The sequence below is a fragment of the Sylvia atricapilla genome, chromosome Z (assembly GCF_009819655.1).
Source record: "Sylvia atricapilla isolate bSylAtr1 chromosome Z, bSylAtr1.pri, whole genome shotgun sequence".
Classification (NCBI taxonomy): domain Eukaryota; kingdom Metazoa; phylum Chordata; class Aves; order Passeriformes; family Sylviidae; genus Sylvia; species Sylvia atricapilla.
In genome coordinates, this window is record NC_089174.1 from 10680594 (window position 1) to 10688518 (window position 7925).

Consider the following 7925-nt stretch of genomic DNA (forward strand, 5'->3'; position numbering starts at 1 on the left):
CCGCCGCTCGATTCCGTGGATCGCGGACGGGCCGCTCGTCGCGCGCCGCCTCGGGCGGGCCGGTTTGGTCTGCTCCCGTCCCGGTCCCCGTCCGGCGGCGGCGACAGCAGCGGCGACAGCAGCGGCGACAGCAGCGGCCGCCGGACAGGGGCTGTGCCGCGGTGGCCTCTGCAGGGGCAGGGTAGCGGCGGTTTGCTCTGGCCCTCGGCAGTGTTTGCGGTTTGCACTAGGGCTGCTCTAGTCTGGGAAGGGGTAGCTTACAAGAGGTGCCCATCGGGAGAAATTTAATACGGAGGCTTTCCCTGAGGACAAAAAACAAACCAAAACAAAAAACACTAACAAAACCCAACAACAACAACAACGGAATAACGATATTGCCCACGTTTGCAACAAATACAAAGGGTTAGCGGGCTCTCAGTGCCCTCTCCTGACACGGCTGTCGGTGCTGTCCATCCATCCTCGCACGACGGACGGTCCCGGGCTTCCCGGGGCTCCGTGCCTCCGGTGACTGGGCAGAAACCCACTCCAGGCGCAGCTCCTGCTGCGGGGAGGGGATTGGCACCGGCACCCGGAGCTTCAATGCCTTTTTTGCTGGTGCTGAAAGGCAGAAAGCGGGGCAGAGAGCGATGGGAGAAGACAGGAGTTTGGTGCAAGCGAGGGAGAAAAGAGCCTGCGGTGTGAAGCAGGGAGAAGGCTGGGCAAAAGACTTGGTGGATTTGGGTCTGAAAGGTGGTGTAAAATGTGATGGATGCTGGATTTGCACCCTGACACCACTGATTACGGGGAAAAAAGCCAAACCCCCCACATCCAAAAAAAGCGAGTCAGAAAGGCGGGCTTGGCAGAGAAAGGGGAAATGGAAGAAGACACCGAGGCTGAGAGACAGCCAGGAAGATGGCCTGAGGAGGCAGGAGCTCTGGGCTCGGCAAGGAATGGCATTGTGGAATGGCATATTCCTGTTTCTGATACTGTGGAAGAACTGAGGATTTTGAATGATCGGGCTGTAAGAGACATCCCCTGCCATGGGGGAAGAAAATGAAGTCTGAAGAAGACAATAAAACATTGACCTGATAATGAGATAGTTGGAATGCAGATGGCATTGATAGGAAAGCAGTTATGCAGTCTTGAGGAAGTGGAAATAATGCATTTTGTTATCAAGGGGCAGATTAATTTCTCTCAGTTTTGTGCTTGCAATCCTGCACTTTCTCATAGAGTGTCACAAACCCAAAGCTGGTGTGTCAGGGCCACCATGGAAACCAGGACATCGAACAAACGAGGGTTTCGCACACTGGGGCTTTTGTGGTCAGACAAGTTCACTGCTTCTTTGCGTTTCTTCTTGTGCTTAAAAACTACACCTGGAGCCCACTCACCACCCGTGTTACATACCTGCACATGCACTTGTCTAAGCGTGGTTGCCTGTGACACTCACATGCATGTAATTTCAGAACCCTTAGAGTAAATTTATATCCTTCGGTCTTAAGTACCAAAACTTTATTTGAATAAATAAACTTTAATAACGGACTTGCTGTAGGCTGTGGGGAAATGTCAGTAACAGCAGCACAGATGAAACTGCAAATTCTGAAAGCATCAAGTCTTTCTCAGCTCCACCACAAAGAATAGGGCATTTCAGAGGCTAGGGAGAGTACAGCTCTGGGGATTTTGTATTTCCTCAGGCTTTACCCATTTAGTACGAAGTTCTGTTTTTAAAAAGTGATCTCACAAGGAGTTAGGAGCAATCAAATTAGGAGGATTTGACTGTTAGAAGACAGACATTGAATTAAGCTTTAATTAATTGGAAGAGGAGAAAATTACTGGTCTGTTCAGGTAGTTGATGCAGTGGAATGGCACCTTTTGTATCTGCTGGAATATTTACTTCAGGACACATGTATATGCATTGATATGTTCTAACATTCCCTTGTGCTGTGTGAAGAATCCTGAATATTTGGATCTCTTGCTTGCACATAGGAAATGGGCTCTGAACCAAGTGGATGTTCTGCAGACATAATGGGAAGGCTGATTAACTTGTTTCTTTTATGCCAATTTGGTGAAGCTTGAAATGAAACCTAATGGCAGCAATAATAACAAGCAAATCCTTTTCTGTTTCAATACACAAGAAAAATAGCAACCTGTGTAAGATTAAAAGGATGGTATAGTTTATTTAATTTAGCAGAATGGAAAATACCTTGCTTTGCACTAGAAATATCATAATGATTACCAGAAAACTGATTATTTCTCTGTTTGCATCTGGTTACTTCATCCTCCCTGTACTCCACCCCTGCCTTCCATCCCTGCCTGCCACAGGCATGTGGTGTTGTGGTGTTGTGATGTCATTTTACACAATCTTGATGGACTGAGCTGGTGATTTATTATCATTGTCACACAGTCACAGAGGCACTGATGCACCTACACGTACAGGAAGGAATGGGACAATCACAAAGTCTTCTCAAGGGGTTTCTGCCTTTGCATGGAATCCTTGGGGAGACTAAAGGATCAAATTTCACCTCTGAGGAGTTGGTACAAACACCTCATGTTCATGTACAGGAAAAAGTTTGTCCAACAAAGCTCACATGATCTGGCCATCTGGATGTGATGAAAAGTTGTTAAAAGAAATGTACTCCTGCATTTTCGCAGTGATATTCTCCTCTTGCTCAACCAACTGACAGAAACTTGATTTTGGCACTGCTCTCTCTAAACAGAGATTTTTTTGGCAGTTCCCAAGGCCTATCTCCTCTTTGTAGCAGTGAAGGGAGCAAAATGAAGCTCTGTTCCTCTCATGTTTAGCAAATCCTTCAGCTGTCCTTAGAAAAAAGTTTAGTAGTTAGGGTCAGATGTTATCTGATTCCTCTTTAATTCCATAAGTTCTTATATTCAATGCTTGTAGGATTCAGCCTATAACAAATATCCACTGCATATTATTTATCATGAGTAATTTCTTTATTGATTGTGGCAGTCTTAACAATAAAATTTATGGGATAGCTGGACTTCATAAGCTCAAACTCACACTCTCAGCTGTTTACCTTTAATGAGAGAAGAGTGAATGGTTGTTACCATAATGCAGAGAAAATGCCTTATCCTCATGCTTGAGGATAAGTAGAGAAAAATGATTTTGCAGTTGGAATGGTTTTGGGAGCCACTGATGGCAAGCTGATCCTGGTTTTCTAAGACATTCACATTCCTTACATTTATTGCTGGAGGTGAGAAGGAGGACTGTAATGTACAGCATTTTACTGCATGTTAAACTGCCTGACATCAATTGTGGATGAAGGTATTGAAGAAGGTATTGACATATACTGAGAGCAAATATTCAAAATCTTATAATTTCTTTCTAAAGCTGTAGTTCACTAAGGAATATAATTTCATGCCTAATTTAATTTGCATCATATGCTTAATCCTTTGTGAATTCTTTAGCAGTTTCAGCAGTTTAGATATTATGTGTGTAGTCAAACTTTTCTTAGTCCCGGGACTTGCCAAAATTGATGGATGTGTCTGGTCAGAAACAAAGTGTCCACTGTTTAATGAAGCACTGATTAACTTAATGTTTCTGATTCCTGGTGCAGAAGAGTAGAGGATGTGATAAAAAAGAAGAAAGAGATAATCCCTAGGACATGCCGTAATCATGGCTTTATTCTAATGTATTTTTTGTTTATTCTCTTAGATATCTCTAAACAAAGGGGCAATTCCTGTAGGTTTTTTTTTTTTTTCCTAGGCAAAAGATAGTGGGAGAACCGATTATTCCTTCCCAGGAGGCAGAGAAAGAATTCAGTACTATTTCACGTGGAAGGAGCGGAAAGAGGAATGTATTAGTGCTGGCCAGAAAATTCCCAGGTTTACTTGGCACAGGGGGATGAACCACAGCGACCTTCTTGGGACAGTGCCAGCAACAGAGAGTTATAGCTATTCACAGTGAGTTTTCCTTCTCACACAGCCCCAGTTTGTAGCCTGTGCACGGAGGATTTGGGTGAAGACCATGCCCAGTCCAGGGCAGGGTGACATCTGCAGTGCCTCAGCCGGTGGCAGGGCAGGGACGGCTCCCGGCAGCTCTGCGCTGATGGCTCCGAAAAAAACCACTTCTACACTTCTTAACTAATCCCTGCGCAGATCCCGAGCAGATGGCAGCGTTTCCGAGCTGTCGGGTTTCTGGGGGAGGTGGTGGTAGGAAACCAAACCAATAAACGCTGCTGCCAGAAACTGCTGAGTCAAGACTGGGGAAATCACGTGAAAAGCCAAAAAAAAGCTTGGTGGGAAGGTGAAGAGATCAGAGAGCAGGTTGCAGCAGAGGGCTGTGAAACTTGCTGTAAGAACCGCTCGTGTCGGGACACAGCTGGAAAAACACATTCCCGGCGCAGGCTGGGAGCGCAGCACCGGCGTTTCGTCACGGCCTTTACACAAACACAGCTCGCACACAGCTTGAGCTAATCGTGTGCTGGAGGCTCAGGGGTGAAAGCAGGGCAGGAGCTGGGCCTTGACACGGTGCTGGGGCAGCGGCTGCCCCTTTGCTGTCCCGCTGCTGCCCGTCGGAGCTGCGCGGCGCAGGGTGACGGCTGCCAGCGGTGTTGGGATGCCCGTGGTGCTCAAAAGCATTTCCAGCTGCTGCTGGGTGTGATGTGGGCTGCAGCACTCAGCAGCTGGATTAACATGTGGCAGCAGATGAGATTTGTGCATTTTGTGAGTCAGACCAAGCTGCTTGTAGCTGTAGCTCTGTTGAATGTGAAAAAAGAACTTGTTTGACTGGCAACATGTTCTTTGGGCTTGTTACAGCAAAGTAGAGGTGTGTCAATATTCCTGGCTTTTGTGGTTTGATCGACATACTGTGTTAACTTGCTGGAGATACATCTCTCAGCTTCAGAGCAGAAATTACTGTGTGAAAATGGCTCTGCAGAGGAGGCTCCTCCCACTTCCAGCTCTTACGAAAGATGTGTTGGCTGTAACATTTTCTGAGAGATTTCAGCAGAAAAAGAAGTTACATCAAAAATACAAGGCTGGGAGGGAAACTGGATATTTTCATAACTGGATATTTTAACTGCAGTACTTCAGTGCTACAGGATCCCTTGTGACCTAGAAAAACATTACATCCCTTTTACAGAGAACATAATGATATTTGTAGTTAGTCTATAGTTTCCAGCTCTGTCAGAGATCAAAAACCCGGTCTGGCATACACCAGAGCTCTTTGGGGGAATGATCTCTCTCCAGTTTGAGGTTGCGTGTTCGCTTTTGGAGCTAGGATTTGAAGCAGCAACTGCTGCTGTAGGAATAAAAAGGGAGAAACTGAAAGGATACAGAGTGCCAGTTCTGCAAGTGACAGAATCACAGCCCTGTGGTTGCAGAACCAGTTCTGACCTACTCCCAGCCACATCCTACAAACAAGCTTTGCCTGTGCAAGGTTTCAGCTCATCTCTGCAGAGGCTGTGTTTTGAATTTTTGTTCCTATCTCGTGTGTGAAAGCTGCACCTTCTCCCCCAAATGCACATGGCAGAACTTGGCTTGTGCAGCGCCCTGCTCAGCCTTTACTGTAAATTAATAGAGCAGCTTTGCCTTGACCCTCAAACTAGCACCAGCTGAAGGATTTGTGGATATAATTAAGTGCCTGTTTTGACGAAGTTATTTGGTTTTAGCCACAATAATGAATTCTTTTCAGCAATATCTCAAGGTTCAGAGACTACACAACAGTAAAACAGAACAGGCACTGTGATAATTTCCCATGGGAAGTTCAGTCCAGAAAGGGAAAATAAAGCTAAATACTAAGTGAACATGTTGCTAGTAATCCAGCACTGATACTTCACACTGAATTAAAACTACTTACTGCTCTGAATAGTAGCAAGCAATCTATTCCATATAATTTCAGATGCAATTTACTTGCACGCTAGCCCTCTCTGCAAAGTCATAGTGACTAAGCTTTGCAAAGAAGCATAGGAGCCTTTGAGCCCTGCAAAGGCCTGGGCAGTGACCCTCTGCATTCCTTAATTGCATAACACATCCAAATGCTGGATCTACTGGAAAGCACTTACTGCACTTCCTTGTTACTGCAAATATCATTAGATGGAACAGAATCTGTAGACTTACTTTTTTGAAAAGACAAAATTTCCTAACAACTTACTCAGGCATTTTAACACACAACTACCTAGTGACATCCCTGTTTTCCTCCAGCTCTAAAATACAGGTGTTGCAAGCGGGCAAAGAACTGATTGTTTGAATGAGTAAGATAAAGAGTTATAGAGAAAATTAGGTTACTTGTGTTCTCTGAATAGTCTCCTTAGGCTGCAAAAGCTGACCAAACTTTTAATCTAACAAATGTAACAATGCTGGAAAAAAAAAAAAGAACTCTTGAAATTCAGCAGACACAAGCAGAAGGGACATTATAAGGATCAAGGAGACAATTCCAAGAGAAAAAGGTACGTGAGAAGGTGTCCAGCCCAGCAACAATGGAACCCAGCAAGAAATCAAAAGCACACCAACCAGAATTTTGTGTTTGACTTGGATTGGGTGATGAGTATCAGGGGTATAACTGAGACGTGTGAAGTGGGGTGGGGGTCCCTCTCCAGAGGCACCAGTTTGAGCTGTAGCCAAAGAATTAACAGAACATTGATTGGGAACATTCACTGGACTTGGCATTCTTAGTGGGGTCCTAGGGTCAGACACAATTACTGTGGCCGGTCTGTGTAAATCTCCAGCAATTGATAAAAATTTAGTATTTGCTGGATGTGAACTACTTTTCCTCAGTTTAAGAGGTTTATTCGCAGTGCTGCTATGTCCTACTGATTTCATAAAATTCACTTTCAAAGTTACTTTTTTTGTTTAATTTATATCCTAATGCTAATTTTGAAAGGTGACCTTGTACCAGGAAACAATTACTTAACCAGGACAAAAATCTGCTCCTTTGTAGGTTAACCAACATCCATTGTTTCTCTTCCCAGTTAACTCCATGTATAAGATATCCTTTGCACAAAGTTCAATGTCTCTCAACTACTCCAGTAAGTTTTGAGGTGGTTCATTGTTTAAAGGCCACAGTATGTCCACAGGCCCTAGCTTCTTTAAGTGGGAACAAAAAAGGCAACTCCTAAAGCTATCCTCTTAAATGTGATTTGTCATCAGTTTTTCTTAATCAGGAGAAAGTACAGTAGCACTTCGCGCAGAAATCAAAGAATTTACTGTGGTGGTTTTTTATGGTTGTTTGTTTTTTTTTGTTTGTTGGGTTTTTTGTTTGTTTTCTGTAAAGAATGTAGGAAATACTCTGTTTAAGAAGTGTTGGTGGAAAAACCATCCCATGCATTTAGATGCCTCCAAACCATCAGACAGGAAAGAAGCACCTGGGCAGGACTGGTGGCAATGCTTCCCAAACCTGTGTAAGCCTACCTGCCCTAAGACCCTTGTGTGGCAGTGCAGGGTCAGCGCCCCTGCAGCCCATGCCAGCCTTCCACAGAACAGCTCACAGGATCAGCATCTGCTCTGCTACAGCTATCCCACTTGCCAGAATTCAAAAAGGAAATTCAAAACACTCGATCTTCCCCCTCCACCAAGTCCTCAGTACTCATGAACTGGGAAGAGCCAAGTTGGACAGTCCTTCTGCTCAGATTTAACCCAGCTGTTCAGGGTGAAGAAGAAAAATCAAGAAGAAAAATGGCCAATCGGCCATTCTCAATAAGAGAAGGAAACTCCCTATACAGCTCTGTCTTCCATACTTCAATAATCTTTCCAGAGTCCTTAACATAATAATAAAATGGGAGACAAAGAATATTCACACAGCAGGAGAGGTGCCTTCTTCAGGAGCAACGAGCCACCACCTCTGGTATTTTTGTGTACTTCTGTCACTTGTACACATTCTAATCCCAATTCAGAGTCTATGAGGATGCTTATTTCCTTCCCCTCCAAGAATTGTAGAAGACTTAGCAAAAAAACCACCAAAATAATAAAAATTCAGGAATAGAAGCCAC